This window comes from Marmota marmota, unplaced genomic scaffold, assembly GCF_001458135.2.
Source record: "Marmota marmota marmota unplaced genomic scaffold, marMar, whole genome shotgun sequence".
NCBI lineage: Eukaryota > Metazoa > Chordata > Mammalia > Rodentia > Sciuridae > Marmota > Marmota marmota.
Window position 1 is genome coordinate 4,649,200 of NW_026000077.1, and position 20,327 is coordinate 4,669,526.

The following is a 20,327-nucleotide window of genomic DNA, read 5'->3' on the forward strand; positions in this document are numbered from 1 at the left end:
CCCAGACAACAGGCCGTATTCTTCCCCCACCTCGGTGACGTCCTTCATGGACATGTCCCCAGAGCGCATTGTCAAAGGATTAAACAGCTATGGATCAGATGACGCGGCATTCCCTCTGGTACTCACTCTGCCCGGGCTGTGCCTTCACTTGTCTTTGAGCACAGAGCAGGTGGCCGGCCGCAGCCCTACCCATGGGGGGCTTACAGGGGCCCCTGGACAGCTGCAGGCCTCAATGGTATCATGTGTCAGAATTACAAAACATAGGAGCTGGAGGGGCCCTGAGAGCAAGTCCAATGGGTGCGTTTTACTTGAGGTGATGGAACCAGGCACAGATCTTTCCCTGGGACCAGAAGCCCTGCCCCAATAGCAGTGTCCTTTCTGGAGAGCTAAGCTTCCCTCAAGTCTGGCTATTATAGCCCCCCACCAAAGGGCCTAGACAACCTTCCAGAGAAGCCCCAAGGAGATGGGTTTCACGCAAAGGCAGTCTTAACTTAAGTCTGGACTGTTTTCCAGAGAGTAGCTTTACTCGCCCAAGCTGAATACAGCAAACAGTGCGTACCCCGGGATGTCACTGCCTCTACTGCTCAGCAACGTTGCAAGACCACTGAGGGCTCATTACTTGAGAAGTGCTTCTTTCTCTAGACGTGAAGAAAACAGCTCTGGAATACTAGATTGCCACCCTCCCTGGCTTCTCGAAGTCATGCTTTCAGAGTTGGAAGGCCTACTTCTCCTTCCAGATATGAAAACTTCCAACTGTAAGATCTTGGAAAAAGAGTTATCCTCTCTGACTTTTCATGTTTCCCCATAACATGGGGCTTATGATCACTGCCATTTTCCCCCCACAGGCCACTGTGAAGTTCAAGAAAAATAATGCCTGTGAGCTTGTTATGGCGAGATTGCAATAAATCACAAGAGTTCATCTTAAAGCAGGAGGTGGAAACTATTCAGCTGGCAGTCCGGATCCACCAGCTGGCGGGCCAAGGGGCAGGCTGCAAGTCTACATCCTTTGACCTCCTCCCAGGGTTTGAGTACACCTTTTATAGTCCAAAACCACATTAATCATGAGGGGCTGTTGCTATGATTCAAACCCGTAAACAAACGTCATGAGATCTAAAATCATAAGCAAAAGGGCAAGTGGGTCAAAGTGACCCTAGTTAAATGGTCACTAACATCTAGACAGTCATTCTCTGACAGGGTTCAGCGATCAAGAAAAATGGGAACCAGAAACAAAACAATTTTATATTGCATAAGAATGTTAATTTGGGGCTGGGGTAGTAGCTCAGTGATAGAGCACTTGCCTAGCATGTGTGACGCACTGGGTTCCATCCTCAGCACCACGTAAAAATAAATAAATAAATAAAATAAAGATATGCATAAAAAAAAGAATTGCCATTTTGTGTTGCCAAACATGCTATGCTAAGCCACTATTGATGGGTACAGAGGTGGGGTGTTCCCATGGATGCGCATTTCTTACGTGACATGGAGTCTCAGGGTAAAATGGAGTCTGTTTGGTCATTGCTCATATAACCTGGCCCACAACAAGCTGCACAGTAGCACATGCCTGTAATCCTAGAGAATCAGGAGACTGAGGCAGGAGGGTTGCAAGTTCAAGGGCAGCCTCAGCAATTTAGCAAGATCCTATCTCAAAATAAAAAATAAAAAGGGCTTGGGATATAGTTTAGTGGTAGAGTATAACAAAAATTAAAATAAAAAGCATGTGAAACACATGACAATGATGACAGCCATCCCCGCTAGTATTCCTACTGCTGCCACTCTGCTGCTGCCAACAGCAGTGCCAAGCACTAAGCTGCTGCCTGATGACCCAGACACCATCTCACCAACTTCTAGTATCTTCACATATAAAGATTCTTTATGCTTTCTACCTGCAAATACAGATCCTCCCAATTTTATTTTCAGTTTTCATGGAGTGAAAATACATAAAAAATGAGCATGCTCTCCAGCAGCTCCTCTGCCTCTTCACCTTTTGCCTGAGACCTTAATTTGCTTTGCTTGTAAATAAACCCCAATTGCTCCTGGGCTACTGGTGGCTGCTGCACCTGCTCTGGCTGTTGCACATGCAAAGAGTGCAGATACATCTCCTGCAAGAAGAGCTGCTGTTCCTGCTGCCCCACAGGCTGTGCCAGGTGTGCCTAGGGCTCTGTCTGCAAAGGGGCATCTGATGAGTGCAGCTGTTGCACCTGGTGTGGGGACAGCACTGCCGCCATGTTTACATGGAGTGAGGTGCACAAACCTGCATTTCTTATCCTAGTCCCCTGGCCCATTTGAAGCATTCCTTTTTCTTTGAAGTGTACGGATGATAACAAAAGCTGTTGACTTGAAAAAAAATACATACAAACATAAAGTTAGTTAACCTTATATTACTTATATCATTGATCAAAATCATGTTTAAGTTCATTCAAAAATAGTCATCTAAAACACAACTTATTTTCTGTAGAAAATACTTAGCATCCTTATGGATCTGCAGATCTCCTGCAACAACTCTTGGTCTTTCATTTCACTTAAGTCTCCACTTTATGAAGTGGCCAGTATTCCCACTTGATGGATGAAAGCAATGAAGATTGACAGAAATACCTACTTAGCGAACGATGGAGCCAAGATACAATACCAAATTTTTCAATTTTATACTTGCCTTGGTACACTATGCTGCACGTCTTCCAGACCTATGAAGAGACAAAGAACTGTAAACTGGTGTTTGGTTATTATCCAACCAAACTGGCCCAAACTCTATAAAAAACAATTGAAATGCATATGTTATTAGTATCTCTTTATTTTTAGTGATTGTACATTAAAATTGCCTCTCTTTATGGTGTAAGGGTCTTTGAATTTTAATACATGTATAGATTCATGTAACTATTGCCACAAAAAAAGATAGAGAAAAGTTCTATCATACCAGAAAAACTCCCTCACACTGTCTCCACACCTCACCCACTCCTAACTGCTGGATTTATGCTGTATCTACATTGTGTTCTTTTCAAGAATGTCCTATAAATGGGATGATTCCATATGCAGACTTTTTTTACCTTAAACTTGTATTTGGAGGTCACATATATTCATGCAATAGTAAAGACTGATACTGAGATTCCATGTATCCCTTACTCAGTTTTCCCCATTGGCAATATTTTGCAGAACTCTAAAGTTAAGAAACAGACCATTTTCAACACCACAAATATCCCTCATGTTATCATTTGATATACACTTGGCAACCTCTGATCTACTCTCCTTTTCTAAAATTTGACATTTGTAAAATTGTATTGCATACATCCTTTTTTGATTGGCTTATTATTTTTATTATTATAAATTTATGGGGGCTCTTTTTTACCACTCAGCATAACTCTTTGGATGCATACAGTTTCTTGTGTATACTGATTGGCCACTCCTTTTTTTAAAAAAAATATGTATTCTTTCCCTTACATTTAGTATCTTATATTTGATTAATAGTGTCAGTGAGTGGTTTTCAGAGAAGCTCTTACCAAGTTCAAGGTGTCACCCAAATACTGTCAATGCTGAAGATACTATATAGAGTGATATGCTGGTTTTTAAAAATATTTTTTTAGATGTTGATGAACCTTTATTTTATTCATTTATTTATATGCGGTGCTGAGAATCCAACCCAGTGCCTCACACAAGCGAGGCAAGTGCTCTACCATGGAGCCACAACCCCAGCCCTCTTTTTTACTGCTATTATTCTATGGCATGAAGGTACCACGGTTTGCTCAGCCATTCACACATTGAAGGACATATGGTTTCTTTTGGAGTTTGGGCTATTTTAAGTGAAGATGCTATGATCATTAGTGCACAGGTTTTTATGTGAATATTTGTCTTCATTTCTCTGGAATAAGTTCCCAGAAGTGTAATTGCTAGGTCATATGGTAGTTATATGTTTAGCTTTTCAAGAAACTTCCAAATCGTTTTCAGAGTAGATAACTATTTACATTCTCATCAGCAAAATATGAGTCATCCAGTATCTCTCCACTATCACCAGCATTTGGTGATGTGACTTTTTAAAAAGCCTTTCTGATAGGTATGTGGTGACATCTTACCAAGGTCTTATTTTCCTTACTTTCATGGCTGATGATATTGAATAACTCTTCTTGCGATATTGTCATCTGTGTATTTTCTTCAGTGAAATGTCTATTCATGTCTTCTGCCCATGGTCACATTGAAATGCTCTCTTTCTTATTTTTGAGTTTTGAATGAGCCTAACATAGTCTACATAATAGTCTGTTATTGGATATTTGGTCTGAAAATATTTTCTCCCACTCCATATCTTTTCTTCTCATTCCCTAAGAAGGGTTTTTGTAGAGTCAAAACTTTTAATCTTTATTAAGTCCTAACTATCATCTTTTCCTTTTATGCACCAAACTTTTAATGTCAAATCTAAGAACTCTTTTCCTAGACCTAAATCTCGGATTTTGGCCTATATTTTGATAAAATTTTATATTTTACATTTAAGTTCATTATCTATTTTGAGCTAATTTTGTATCTAGAATTAGATCCTAGTCCTTTGAGGAAGCCTCATACTTATTTCCATAGTGATTGTACTAGTTTACAATCCCACCAACACTATAAAAATGTTCCTTTTTCTCCACATCCTCTGCAGAATTTATTATTATTTGTATTCATGATGACTGCCATTCTGCCTGGTGTGAGACAAAATCTCAGTGTAGTTTTGATTTTTATTTGCCCAATTGCTAATGCTGTTCAACATTTTTCCATATATTTGTTGGCCACTTGTATTTCTTCTTTTGAGAAATGTCTGTTTAATTCATTTGCCCATTTATTATTTGGGGTTTTAAATTTTTTGTTGTAAAGTTTCTTTTGTTCCTTATATATTCTAGATATTGATTCTTTGACAAAGGAGTAGCTAGCAAAGATTTTCTCCCATTCTATATGTTCTTTCTTTGCATTTCTAATTATTTCCTTTGCTGTGCAGAAGCTTTTTTGACGTCATCCAATTTATAAACTCTTGGCATTATTTCCTGAGCAATCAATTGAAGAAATTGTTGCCTGTGCCTATATGATGCAGTGCTGATCCTATGTTTTCTTCTAGGGGTTGCATATTTTCTGGTCTAATACCTAGATCTTTGATCCATTTTGAGTTGATTTTTGTACAGGGTGAGAGATAATGTTCTATTCTCATTTTTCTACATCTGGGATAACTAGTTTTCCCACACCACTTGTTTAAAAGGCTGTCTTTTCTCCAATAAATGCTTTTTGGCACATTTATCAAAGATCAAGTGACTATAGATGTGTGGGTTTGTCTCTAGTCTTCTATTCTGTACTGTTGGTCTATGTGTCCATTTTATGCCAGTGCCATGCAGTTTTTGTTACTATAGCTCTATAGTATAATTTGAGGTCCAGTTATGTGATGCATCTTGCTTTGTTTTTCTCACTAAGGTTTGCTTTGGCTATTCTGGTCTCTTGTTTTTTTCCAGATGAATTTTAGAACTGTTTTTCTGGTTCTGTGAAGAATTTAATTTTTATTTTGGTGGTAATTGCATGGAATCTGTATATTGCTTTGGTAGTATGGCCACATTAAGGATAATAATTCTGCCTATCCATGAAGATGGAAGGTTTTTTCATTTTCTGAGGACTTCTTCAACTTCTTTTTCCAATGTTCTATCGTTTTCACTACAGACGTCTTTCACCTCATTGGTTAGATGTATTCCTATGTATTTTTTTTTAGGTTTTTGTGAATAGAACTGTTTTCCTGATTTTTTTCTCAGAAGATTTTTTATTGATATATAAGAAAGTTATTGATTTTTATATTTTGACTTTGTTACCTACTACTTTGCTGAATTTGTTCACTAGTTCTAACATTTTTGGTAAAGTTCTTTTGATATTCTATGTAATGTGGCCATACTACCAAAGCAATAGATGACATAGAAATTTGATTCAGTTTTGGCAGATCATATTTATTTAGAAATGTGTCTATTTCTTTAGGTTTTCCAATTTATTGGAGTATAAATTTTCAAAATATTCCCTAATGGTCCACTGTATTTCCGTGATGTCTGTGGTAATTTCTCCATTTTTACCTCTAAATTTATTAATTTGAGTTTTCTTTCTTTTACTTTTGGTTAGTTTGACTAATAGTTTATCAATATTGTTTATCTTTTAAAAGTACCAACTCGTTGTTTCAACAATCCTTTGTATTTTTTTTCCTTCTTAATTTCATTGTTTTTGGCCTTGATCTTAGTTATTTTGATCCTTCTACAGTTTTGGAATTTATCTGTTCTTTTTCAAGGACCTTGAGATACATCAAAAGGTTGTGTTGACTGGGATCTTTCTGATTTTCTTATGAAGGCGCTCAGAGCCATAAACTTTCTTCTTAGAGCTGCCTTCATTGTGTCCCCGAGGCTCTGATATGTTGTATCATTGATTTCATTTGAATCCAAGAATTTTTAAATTTCTCCCTTGATTTCTTTCATCTCCCATTCAACATTCCAAAGTGCATTATTCAATCTTCATGTGTTTATATATTTTTCCGTAGGATTTTGTTGTATTGATTTTTAATTTCATACCACTATAATCTGATAAAATACAATAATATCAGTGTGTTTTGTTTGTTTCTTTGTTTTTGTATTGCAAAGAGTTGCTTTGTGGCCTAAAATATGTTCTATTTTGGAGAAGGTTTCATAAGTCACTGAGAAGAAAGTGTATACAGCTCTTGTTAGATGAAATATTCTACAGATGTCTGTTAAGTCCATTTAATTTATACTTTTCAGCTCCAAGGAGTCTTTATAGAGTTTATGTCTGGATGATAAATTGAATGGTGAGAGAAATGTGTTGAAATTATCCAGTATTATTGTACTGGAGTCTATCTGAGGCTTCAATTTGAGCAGTGTCTCTTTTATGTAACTAGTTGCATCCATATTTGGGGTATAAATATTTATCATCATTATATCTTCTTATTGTATTGTTCCCTTTACCAATGTGAAGTGATCTTCTTTATCTCTTCTGATTAGTTTTGGTTTGAATGTGCTTTGTCAGATATGAGAATAGCTACTCTTGCCTGTTTCCATGGTACATCAGTTTCCATTCTTTCACTTTCACCCTGTGGCTATCTTTGCCTGAAGGTGTATCTCTGGCAAACAACATATAGTTGGGTTCTGTTTTTTAATCCACTCTGCCATCCTATGTCTTTATTTATTTTAAAAAAATAATTAATTAATTAAAATGCATTTGATTCATTGTACACAATTGCAGAACAATTTTTCATTTCTCTGGTTGTACACAATGTAGCATCGCACCGTATGTGCAGTCATACAGGTACCTAGGGTAATGATGTCCATCTCATTCCACCATATCTCCACCCAACCCAAGCCCCCTCCCCAGCCCACCCTCCCCTTTGCCCCATCAAAGTTCTTCCATTTTTCTCATTGCCCCCCCCATTATGGATCAGCATCCACTTATTAGAGAGAACACTTGGCCTTTGTTTTTTGGGGGGATTGGCTTACTTTGCTTAGCATGATATACTCCAACTCCATCCATCTACCTGCAAATGCCATAATTTTATTCTCTTTCAATGCTGATCAATATTCCATCGTGTATGTATACCACAGTTTCTTTATCCACTCATCTACTGAAGGGCATCTAGGTTGTTTACACAGTTTAGCTATTGTGAATTGATCTGCTATAAACAGGTGTGTCTGAGTTACTACAATATGTTGATTTTAAGTCCTTTGGGATAGGCTGAGGAGTGGGATAGCTGGGTCAAATGGTGGCTCCATTCCAAGTTTTCTAAGGAATCTCCATTGGTGCTTTCCAGATTGGTTGCACCAATTTGCAGTCCCACCAGCAATGTATGAGTGTGCCTTTTTCCCCACATCCTCACCAACACTTATTGTTGTCTGTATTCTTGATGACAGCCTTTCTGACTGGTGAGAGATGAAATCTTAGTTTTGATTTGTATTTTCCATATTACTAGAAATGTTGAACATTTTTTCATATATTTGTTGATCGAATATATGTCTTCTTTTGAGAAGTGTCTTTTCAGCTCCTAAGGGCATTTATTGATTGGGTTGTTTGTTTTTTTGGTGTAAAGTTTTTTGAGTCCTTTAGATATCTTGGAGATTAGTGCTCTATCTGACATGAATGTGGCAAAAATTTGCTCCCCAAATGTAAGCTCTCTCTTTACCTCAGTGATTGTTTCTTTTACTGAGAAGATGCTTTGTGTTAGACCAAAGATCCTGCACCTAAAAGAGGAAAAAGTAGGCCCAAATCTTCATCTCATCGGATTAGGTCTATATCTTTAAATTGGAGAGTTGAGACCACTTACATTCCCTGTTATTACAGAAAGGTGTGTATTAATTCCCATCATTTTGATTTATTTACAATGTTTAATGTAGTCCTCTTTCTCATTCATTTATCTACTCTTCAAATGAGATTTGTTTATTTGTGAACTCTGGTTTGTTTTGATTTCTTCTGTGTGGAGTATTTTGTTAAGTAGGTTCCGAGAATTCTTTTAGTTTTTGCTTATCTTGGAGGGTTTTTATTTCCTCTTCAATTTTGAATGAAATCTTTGCTGTATATAGCAGTCTTGTTTGACAGTTATTTTCTCTCGGGACTTGGAACACATCATTCCAAGCCCTTCTGGCTTTTAGAGTTTGTGCTGAGAAATCAGAAGTGATTCTCATAGGCTTGCCTCTAAATGTGACCTGACATTTTTCTCTTGAGCTTCTAAAATTCTATCCTTGTTCTGTTTGTTAGGCATTTTAATTATACCTTACAGTATGGAGGTTCTTTTTTTTTTTTTTTTTTTTTTTGGAGTTCTGAATGCATCCTGTGTCTGGATGTCCATCTCATTCTCAAGGTTTGGAAGTTTTTCTGATATTATTTCCATTAAGAAGTTATCAATCCCTTAGCCTGCATCCCACAGTTTTCCTCAATTCCAATGATTCTTAAATTTGGTCTTTTAATGTTTCCCCAGAATTCTTGTATATTCTGATCATGGTTACTTCTTTTCTTTGATATAATGCTGCCTGAATGTTCAAAACTGGCCACTCTGTCTTCCAGCTCCGAGATTATGTCTTCAGCATGGTCTTCTCTATTAAAGAGACTTTCAATTGAATATTTTATTTATTGTGTCTTTTATTTCCAAGACTTCTGTTTGTTTGTTTTTGTAATATTTCTATCTCCTTATTGATTTTCTCATTCATATCCTTACTATATTCCTTAATTCATTCAGTTTTTCTGTGCTCTCTCTGTTGGAATTCATTTATCTTTTTTTTTTTTTTTTTTGGTACTGAGTATTGCACTCAGGGGCACTTGACCACTGAACCACATCCCCAGCCCTATTTTGTATTTTATTTAGAGACATGGTCTTACTGAATTGCTTACTGCCTCGCCATTGCTGAGGCTGGCTTTGAACTCATGATCCTCCTGTCTCAGCTTCCTGAGTTGCTGGGATTATAAGCATGCACCACTGAGCCCAGCTGGAATTCATCTATCATTTTTACAATGATTATTTTGAATTCTTTATCTTATATTTCACTCAATTCAATATCTTTGGGATCAATTGCTGGTGAATTATAAACTTTAGAAGGTATTGTGTTACTCTGTTTTTTTCATATTTGTATTTCTGTGTTGGGTTCTATGCATCTGTTTAGAGGTATTATTCTTTGGCTTTTATATGTGGACCTTTTTAGGTCTCAGTCTTCACCTGCCAAAGTGTCCTAAAGTGATCTAGATGGAGACCCCCTCATAGGTGTGGTATCCACGGCCTTTGTGTTAATTCTCTAGTTTTGTCGTAACAGTGGATGTCCATAGGTGGAACCTGGGGACCCACCAGGCTTACTTGGGGCCTGGTCATTAGTTTTGTGTTTTGTTTCATCTATTCTTTGTAGTAAAGGAAAGATTGAGGGTCATTAATTTGTGTGTGGAGTAAGGTGCACTGTATTTTGGTTGAGTTTAGTTCAACAGCAGAGTCTCTACCCTGTGAACTTGCAGTGTCCCTGTATGTTCCCAGCACCTCGAACAATGGAGAGAAACCAACAATAGCAACAACCAATGCAAACAATATATAGCATTAAAAAAAAAAACAAAACCCAGGACTGGTGGGACCAACAAATGTTAACAGTAAACAACAATAACAATGAACTAGATCTGGCCTTAAAGCAAACATCAAATGTCAACTGTGTCATCCACAGCAGTAATAATTTCATTAGCATCAACGGTAAGAGCAGGAATTATATCAACCTATTCTAAAAGGAGGTAAAAATATAGTTAATTAAGAAATTAAGAGTGGGCACGTTGGCGCATACCTGTAATCCCAGCGACTCTGGAGGCTGAGACAGGAGGATCATGAGTTCAAAGCCAACCTCATCAATGGCAAGGCCCTAAACAATTTAGTGAGACCCTGCCTCTAAATAAAATAAAAAATAGGGCTGGGATGTGGCTCAGTGGTCAAGTGCCCTTCGGCTCAATCCCTGGTACCTCCCTGCCCAACACCCACCTCCCTGCAGCCAAAAAAAAAAAAAAAAAAATTAAGAGAATAGAAAATGTGCTAGCAAGGTAGAAAAGAGTTTACAATTTCAAAAAGTGAACAGAGAGAATACAGAGAGGATGTAGCAGGTGATGGTTATAAGAAAAGAAAAGAAAAAATAGGAGAAACAAAGTAAAGAGAGAGAGAGAAAGAAAGAACAATAGAATTTGGCTGTTAGCAGAAGAGCAAGAAAAAGAAACAAATGAAAACAATACAAAACAAAACAAAAAAATTCAAACCAAAAAACCCTAACCCACAAAAGAAAAGGCAAAAAAAATTTAAATGCTAAAAATGACAAAAAGGAAACAAACATGTATATGTATTAATATCCCTGAACCAATCAGTGCACCAAGAACTCTCTCTCACACACACACACACACAGACACATGAGAAAAGATAAGAGGAAAAGAAAAAGATTCTCAGTAAAAAAATAAAAAAAAGATGGAATTGTCTCCACTGAGCTGGGCAAAGTAGTTGACGAGAATGGATGGTCACTGACTATGTCCAATTGTCTTTCTTTCCATTTCTTCTTGAGCTATGTACCGAGAAAGAGAGCAAGGGCTGGGGGTTGTTATCCCCTTCCTCTTTTTGTGTTACTCTCTGACTTGCAAGCTTTAGTGGCCTAAGCCAGAAGCTGGTTGAAATAATCCTCAGCTTTCCTTTTCACTGGCATAAGGTAGGACGGTGTGGAATGTATTGTAAGTTGGAGTTTTGTGCACATACCAGATGGATGCACTCCCAGGGTGGGGCTGCTGCAGAGTTCTGAGTGGAGTTGGGGCGGGTGGGGTTTAGTGTTAATCAGACCTTAGGGGCTTTGTTGGGTGGTATCTGCTCTGAAGAGATTAGATCAACACAACTCTAGGACCTGGCAATTGCTGATCTGTCCATGGGTCTGAATCTCAGGAGCCTCCCAAGAATTCTACTTGTGGGGCAGGAGAGCCAATCCTCCACACACTCTGCTGCTCAGAAACACAGACTTCCCAGATGTAACCCCTGAGAGCATTCACCCTCAACTGTTGAGATTTCTGACCCACTTCAGCTGGCCATGTGAGCTGCCAGACGCGAAGGAGAAGAGAGTTGGGCTCCCTTTCACTTATTTCCAACTTGAATCCCTCTGGGTGCCATCTTTGCTGTGCCTGTTCCACTCCCATTATGCTAAGTACACTATAGGGAGCATAGTGGGCACTTGTGGGGATAGTGTGGCGGTGTATGCTATGATCTCCAGGCTCCCGCAGCAGTGACAGAAACATGACTGTTTCAAGGTGGCTTCTGCCTTGGTTCTGCACAGCCAGCTGGGAAACAGAGCATTTTTTCAAGCACCAGTGCATAGTGCAGCCCGGGATTAGCTAAATTCAGACCTCTTTTCCTGCGATAGGTTTTTCCATGCCAAATCTGTGTTTTCCTCTGTTCTCCCTTCCTCTGTGGTGACCCTGGGCTGCTTACAACTCCCACTGCCATAATGGTCTTGGTTCCACTGTCCTCTTTCTTTGTTTAATGTACCTACATTTCTGAGTCTGTAAGCCACTCTGATTGTTCAGTATTGAATTTTAGTGAAATTTCTCTTTCAGCCATCTCATTGAGGAGCAGTACACCTGCTACACAGCAAGTAGGATCCTAAGCCACGGAACAAGTTGGAAGGCAGTCTTCCTCTAAACCACCACATGGAATCTCCATTGTGTGGTTTTTCTGAATACAAGTATTGAACAAGTCTTATTAGATTTACACCTAATATTTCTTTTTTCTTAAAGCATTTGTAATTGGTATTGAATTTCTAAGTTCAGTGTCTAAGTGTGCATCACTAGTATATATTATATATGATTGATTTTTGTACATTTATTTTATATCCTGCAACCTTGCTAAACTCATTTATTAATTTTGGATATTTTTTTTCTTGTCTGTTTGTTGGAGATCTTTGGAATTTATATGTAGACAAGCATGTCATCTGAAAATAGGGACAGTTTCTGATCCATATGCCTTTTAATTACCTGATTAAACTGGATAAAAACTTCCAGCACTATGCTGATTAAGAGTGGTGAGAGCAGACATCCTCCTTTGGCACCTGATATTAGGGAGAGAGCATTCAGCCTTTCACAATTAAATACAATGTTATTATAGGGTTGTTTTTTTTTTTTTAGGTAAACTTTATCAAGTTGAGAAAGTTTCTATTACTGTTTCCAAAATTTTTTGTCATGAATAGGTGTCAAATTTTGTTAAGTGTTTATATTTTTTTACATCAAGCACTTTCCTTCTTTCTTTAGTCTATTAATATGATAGATTACATTGATTGCACAAATCCTGTTTTAACTGGAATAAATTCTAATTAGTCAAGGTAGATATTTCTTTTTATATATTGCTGAATTTTGTTTTCTACTATTTTCTTAGGAATTTTTACACTTATATCCATGAGAGATACTGGTCTGTAATTTTATTTGTTCTTCCTTTGGTTTCAGTATCAGGGTAATACCTGATGTGTATTCTGCATAAGAAGTATTCCTTCTTATTTTAATTTGTGGAAAATCTTTTATAAAATCAGAGTTAATTCTTAAACATTTGACAAAATTCTCCAAAGATTCTACTGGGCATAGAGAATTTGGTGGGCTGATTTTTCACTAACGGTTTAAGTTACATAATAGTTTAGGCTTTTCAAAGGATTATTTCTTATTGGGAGAGTTGTGGGGGTTTTTTGTGTTTTTCAATAAATTTGTCTAACTTATCAAATTTATACACATAAACTTGTAGAGTTGTTCGTAATATTCCTGTTATTATCTTTTCAATGTCTACATAGTCTGTATTTCTAGGCCTTGTTTTATACTTGATATTGGCAATCTGTGTCTTTTTTTCTTGCTAAAGTTTAGTCAATTTTATTGATCTTTTCCAAGAACCAACTCTTTATTTCATTGATTTCCTCCATTGGTCTTACCATTTAAAATTTTGTTGGTACCTGCTAACTTTAGTTTTTCTTCCTTGTGCTTGCTTTGGATTTATTTTCTTCTTTATGTTCCTGAGATGGGAGCTTCGATTATTCATGTGCAACTTTTCCTCTTATCCAATCAATTCATTTAGTGCTACAAATCTCCCTCTCGGCACTGAGTTAACAAAAATTTTTTTATTATATTTTTAATTTACATTTGTTTCAATGCATTTTAAATGCTTTTTCCCCCCTTTGAGCTACATATTATTTAGAAATGAATTCCTTGGTTTCCAAGTGTTTCTGTTGGTTTTCTGTTTTCTTTCTGTTATTGATCACTAGTTTGAGTCCACTGAGGTCACAGAACACTCTCGGTGATTTCTCAAAGCACAGCTCACTGTGATTAAATCTGTTAAGGATTATTTTGTGGCTCAAGATATAACCTATCCTCTCGTATATGTTCCATAGATACTTGAGAAGAATGTGTATTCTCCTGTTTTTGAGTGTAATGTTTCATAAATGCCAATTAGATTTTGTTTTTTAATCATGTTCTTATATATCATTGTTGATTTTCTATCTAGATGTTTGCTCAGTTGTGGAGAGGGTGTGTTGAAATCTCTGACTATAACTGTGAATCTGCTTATTTCACCTTTCAGTTCTATTAGTTCTTTTCTCACATACTTTATAACTAGATTATTTGCTGCATACCCATTTAGTATTTCTATATCTTCTTTGAGACTTGACCCTTCTGTCACTAGGTAATATCCCTCCCTTATTCTGACAAATTTATTTGCTCTTTAGTCTACTTTATTTGAAATTAATATATTCATAACTTATTTTTGATCAGTGTTTGCATGATATATCTTTCACCATTATTTTCCTTTCAGTCTGCCTGTACTGTTAACATTTGAAATTAGTTTCTTGAAGATAGTATGTAGTTGGTTCATTTAAAAAAAAATCTTCCTGCCGATCTCTGTATTTTAATTGGTTTATATTGATCACTTAAATTTAATGTAATTATTGATATCTTAGGGCTTATGTCTGTTGCTTTATTTTTTTTCTCTCCCTCTCATTTCCTGGAAACCTTGTGAGTTACTCCAACATTTTTTTGAGTTCTTTTTTTATTAACTTATAGCATTTAAAAAAATATTTATTTTTTTAAAGGTGGACACAATATCTTTATTTCACTTTGTGTGGTGCTAATGACTGAACCCAGTGCCTCACGCATGCTAGGCGAGCGCTCTACCTCTGAGCCATAACCCCAGCCCCTTAACCTATAGCATTTTTGAAAGTATCTTTTTATATAACTTTTTCAATGGTTCCTCTTGGTATTGTGTCACACACACATAAATTATCACACTTACGGCTGCTGTCATTTTACCAGAATAAGTGAAGTGTAGAAGTTTTACTTCCCTTTATCTCTTTATTCTCCCTTCCTTGTTATTATTAATATTCCCCCTACATACTAAGAATAATTTCCCCTGTATAGTTTGAAAAAATAATTTTGCTTCTATTATCAAACTAAATTTAGAAGACTCAAGGGGAGTCTTCACTTCTGTTCTTGCTTGCGTTCTTTCACTCTTCCTGATTATTATGGTTTGGATCTGAAATGTTCTTGAAAACTCATGTGTTGAAAGCTTGTTCCCAATGTGCCAATGTTCAGAGGTGGAGCTATTATTGGATTATGAGGACTTTAACCTCACTGATGTATTAATCCACTGATGGATTCATTATCTGATGTGATGGGAACTATGGGAGGGGATATAGTTGGAGAAAGGAAGTCATTTAGAGCATTCTTTGTAAGGGTGTGTCTTGTCCCAATCCCCACCCTCTTTCTCTTTGCTTCCTGGCAGCCATGACATGAAGAGTTTTGCTATGCTATGCCCCTCCGCCATGATGGAACCTCTCTACAGGCCCCAAAACAATGGAACCAGTTGTCCATAAGCTGAAGCATCTGAAACCGTGAGCTGAAATAAATCTTTCTACCTTTATGTTATGTTTCTTGGGTATTTTGTCACAGTGGAAAAAATGATTAATACACTGATGTTCCAAGTTTCCTTCTTTTATCATTTTCTTTTTTTTTTTTTTAGAGAACTTCTGTTTGCCCTTCCTTTAGAGAAGGTTTACTGACTATCGATACATCATCTCAGTTTCACTTTATCTGAGTATTTTTATTTTGCCTTCATCCCTGAAAGATGCCCTTTGTGCTGAGAACATAATGATGAATAAAATAAGAACATAATGATAAATAAAATAGAAAGTGTTTACAGAGCTTACAGAATAGGGCTTTGTGTACAGTAGATAGTTCATGTTCATTTTAATTCTTTCACATTAAAATTTTTCCCCCGAAGTAATTGCTTTTGATTTTTTTCTTTTTATTTCCAAATATTTTATTTTTTTATTTCCAAATATTTTAGAAAATGAAATTCTATAACAGTTATACAAGATTAGTGTTAATTTTTTCATATGCTCAAATGCATCTGTTCCATATTTTTGCTGACTACCTTCTAGTCCTACTGAAAGTCCTCTGTATTTTTTTTTCCAAACTGAACTAGTTGTTCTCTAAGACTCTGCCATGGTTGTCTCTCTAGAACTTCCTTTTAATTTTCCCCTATGTGGTAGCCCAGCTATCTATATATCAAGATTTCTTCTTCTGTATATCAAGATTTTCTCTAGCCCAGCTATCTATATATCAAGATTGGTCTTTATTTTTTCTGCAGTTCATTCTCTAGTAGCTTCTTTTAAAAAGGTATACATGAGAAGTGATTTTTATTCATTTATTTAATTATTTAGGAATGGGGATCAAACGCAGGGCCTCACATATGCTATGTACATGCTCTACCACTGAGCTATATACCCTTAACCTTGAGAAGCTGTTTTTAAATCCATGTATGTCCCTGAATTATTCTATTCTAATATTTGATTAATAGTTTACCTGTATATAGAATTCTAGATTGAAAATAACTTTTCTTCTGAGTCTTTTTCCTTATAAATGGACACAATATCTTTATTTTGCTTATTTATTTTTATGTGGTGCTGAAGATTGAACCCAGTGCCTCACATGTGAGAGGTAAGCACTCTACCACTGAGCTACAAACATTCTTCATTGCATTCTGGCTGTTAAGGAATACAACTCTCTCATTTTTTATTCTCGTAAGGGCTTCTCTCTCTCTCTCTCTCTCTGGAAGATTGTGGGTTCTTCTTTCTTAGCCACAGTGCTTTGAAATTTAACAATAAACTGACTTGTTCTTGATTATGTTCACTTATTGTATCAGAAATTCTTTTTCATTCTGAAGACATGTGCTCCTGTTTTGCAAAATGTTCTTTTACTATATTTTATAATCAACTCTTCTCAGGTTCATTCTCCCTTTCAGAAACTCCTATTAGCCTTATGTTGGACCTTTGGGGATTGTCCTCTAAATTTCCTATATTTCCCTCTTGCTTTCTATTTCTTTCTCCTTTAATTCATATGAATTCCTATGAGATTTTCTTGACTTTCTACCTTAATCTTTCTGGCAAATTTTTAAATATTTAATGTCATATTTTTACTTTACAAGATTCTATCATCTTGCTCGTTTCATAGGTATAAAACTTCCTCTAATTTCCTGGAGAAGCTCAGTTAACTATTTAAAACATTTTATTCTGCTTTCTCTATTGTATTCATTTCTTCCAGGTCCCTTTTACTTTCTTGTCTGTTTTGTCTTCCCCCCACCCCCACACTTAAGTGTTTATTCAGGTGTCTGGGAATCTTTGACTTACCTTTCATATTTATGAATGAGGCACTGAGAACAAAAAGTGACTGGGCAACTATCCCAAAGTCATGGAGGCTGAAGAGACAAATGATAGCTGCCCTCAGTGTGTGATAAATGACTATGTATTATGGTTTGGATATGAAATGTTCTCCAAAAGCTCCTGTGTTAATATAGGAGGTGAAATGATTAGATTATGAAAGTCATAACCTAACAGTGGATTACTCCTTTTGATAATTGGTTAATATTTAATATTAACCAATTAATTTAATATTTAACAAATCAAATTATAATTTGAATAGCCTAACTAGGTAGTCACTGCAAGGAACTGGGGTATGGCTGGAGGAAGCTAGGTCACTGGGGGTGTGCCTTCGGGCTTTATATTTTATCTCTGGCTCCTCACCCCCCTACAAACACACATTTCCTGACTGCCATGGGCTGAGTTTTCCTTCACTGCACCCTTCTGCCAAGATGCTCCACTGTTACCTTGGACCCAGAGCAGTGGAATTGAATAATCATGGACTGAGACCTCTGAAATCATGATCCAAAATAAACTTTTCTTCCTTTAAGTTGTTCTTTTTTGGGTATTTTTGTCACAGTGACAAAGATCTAACTCATGTACTTTGAAAGACGTAACTAGAACAATTATGGAAACTTGGATGTATGGACGAAAGATTTCAATAAATGTATCACAATACATGATGTGTTACACATAATACATTACACATTGTGTGTTAGGAAGTCCTTGTTCTAAGGAAATTCACAATTAAGTATTGATGAATCAAAGGGCATGATGTCTGTAAATTACTCTCAGGTAATCAATATGTGCAGTGGGATCATGTTTTCCAGAGACCCACTCAGACATAAGTGGTCTTACTGCCTTACTTATGTGCTCCTATAAGGGCTGACTAGGTTGTTTTCTGAAAAGAAATGCCTGATTTTATCCTGATATAAATTCAGAGGGAAAGCTGTTGAAATTAGTAATGTTCATGCCTACAAAGATAACCTAGTGAGGAGATGAAGAACATAGAATTTAAATCATTCCCTTCCCGGGGTTGAGATACCACATTAGAGTTTCATTTCATTAGCTCATGAAAACTTTTTAGACTTCACCAAAAGCAAAACAAATCAAAACAAAGAGCTTGGGGAGATGCAACTGATTTTGAGCTGTAAGGAGGAATCAATTCACACTGACTGAGAACCCAAACATTAAGAAAGTTAAGACACTTCTCCAATGATTGCATAGAGCTTAGGTGGGGGAATCTGGATGTAGAACAAGTTCTGTCTAATTCTCTACTGAAGTATACTCAAAGACCATGAACAGCTTGTTCCTGAGGTATTCATTTATCAGATGGGTTTATTCCTTGACAGGTAACCAGGAGATATGAAGTCCAACATGAATTTGGTCCAGACTAGATGTGTGGTAGAGCCAGGAAACAGGGGCCAGAAGAGGGGACATGGGAAAGGCTATGATAAAAATCCACAAGTACATGAAACTGAGTTCCTTCAGCAGCATCCTCCTCTCTTTCTTCTGTCTGGAAGGTAAGTGACTCTTGCTAATCCTGGGGCAACCCCAGTGCCTGAGGCTCCCCAGACTGCCACTGGAGTCCCACAGACATAGGTCAGGTCACCCATGCTCCTGGCCTTGATTGTTTCAGTAGCATCCACGTTTTCCTGTTTCTAGAGAGCTCTGCTTATCAGACTCCTGGAATTGGATATCCTGTTGCCACCACATCTCAGCAGTCACTTATATAGAATGCACACCATCCTTTTTCCATTCCTCCAAGCAAGAAGGCCCTGAGCCATCTAGCACTAATGATTACCCTTTACCCCCCAGTCCAATTATTCTTTTTCTCAAATCACTTCACTTATCTTGTTGTCTTCTCTTTCTCTTCTTTGAATTCTGCACAGTTTCTTGCATGTTTCCACAGAAGCCCACACATGGGGCCCTCTGCTATCTCTGTGGAAGGCCAGCTCAGAGCACACAGGAGTATCCAGGAAGTGCAGGCAATATATGGTCACCTTCTACCACAGGAGGACAATCTCTTGGGTAAATGCCGTAGCCTCCTGGTCCTCTGATGGGACAATTTTGAGATGCACTCTACAGTTCCTCTGAAGATTGTCATCAAGACTGAGACTGCTTGCTCCTTCATCACATTTTCTTGTCTCCTCTCTCTTTTCTGTCCCACTTTTGACCCTCCCTCACATTCACTCCCTGGAATCACATCCCAGATAAATTGCTCACACCTTGGCCTTTCTATCTGGTTTGGTTTTGGTACTTTGCAAACTCAGATGCATCCTCTTCCATTCTTAGATTTGGACACTCCTATTGTTTTGACAAAACAGAACTACTTCTGGTTTATTAAATACAGAACACTCCTTTCCCAGCACCAAGAATTTTCTTCAGTGGGAATTTTCTTTCACCCTGGCCTGGCTGTCAAAATGATCACTCATCCTTCAGGACTCACCTCAAGTAGTTCCACCACTTCTGGAAGCCTCCCATGTTCCCCATCCTAAGTGCATGCACACACGCCTGCAAGTGCGTACGCACACACATACACCTCCTTTTTTCTACCCCGCTTCCTTTCATCCCCCTTTGTCTAATCTATTGAACCTCACTTCTTGCCTTCCACCTATTATTGACACACACTTCTAATTTCATCTTTTACAAGTTTGTATTTTCAACTAGGCTGTAAGTTAGAGGTCCATCCCTTTCCACTGCATCCCCCACTGCACCCAAATAAATGTTTGTTAAATGAATGAGTAAATCAATCCTGGAGACCTATAGAGCATCATGCAGTTCTGTCCTATTTTATCAAAAGAGAATTGTAAAGTAGACGATGATCAGAATTAGCACACACCCCCACCCCCGCGTCTGACACTCTCAACTTTACACAGACATTTAACATACACTTGATGTGCAGGACAGGCAAGAAAAGTGCTGCTGTCTCCATTGTATTACTGAGAAAATTAGGGTGCGAGGTAGAGAACTGACATCCCAAGGTCACACAGCACTAGAACCTAGTATTCTCAACATTGACCCAGCCCTTGTGCCTGCCATAGCTGCCCTGGGCTTCAGAGTCAATCTCTGTGCTTTGCTGGTCACATCCTCTCACTGTCTGCTTCTACTCTCTGGCTTTCCATTCCTAGCAGGCAAATCTGCCCA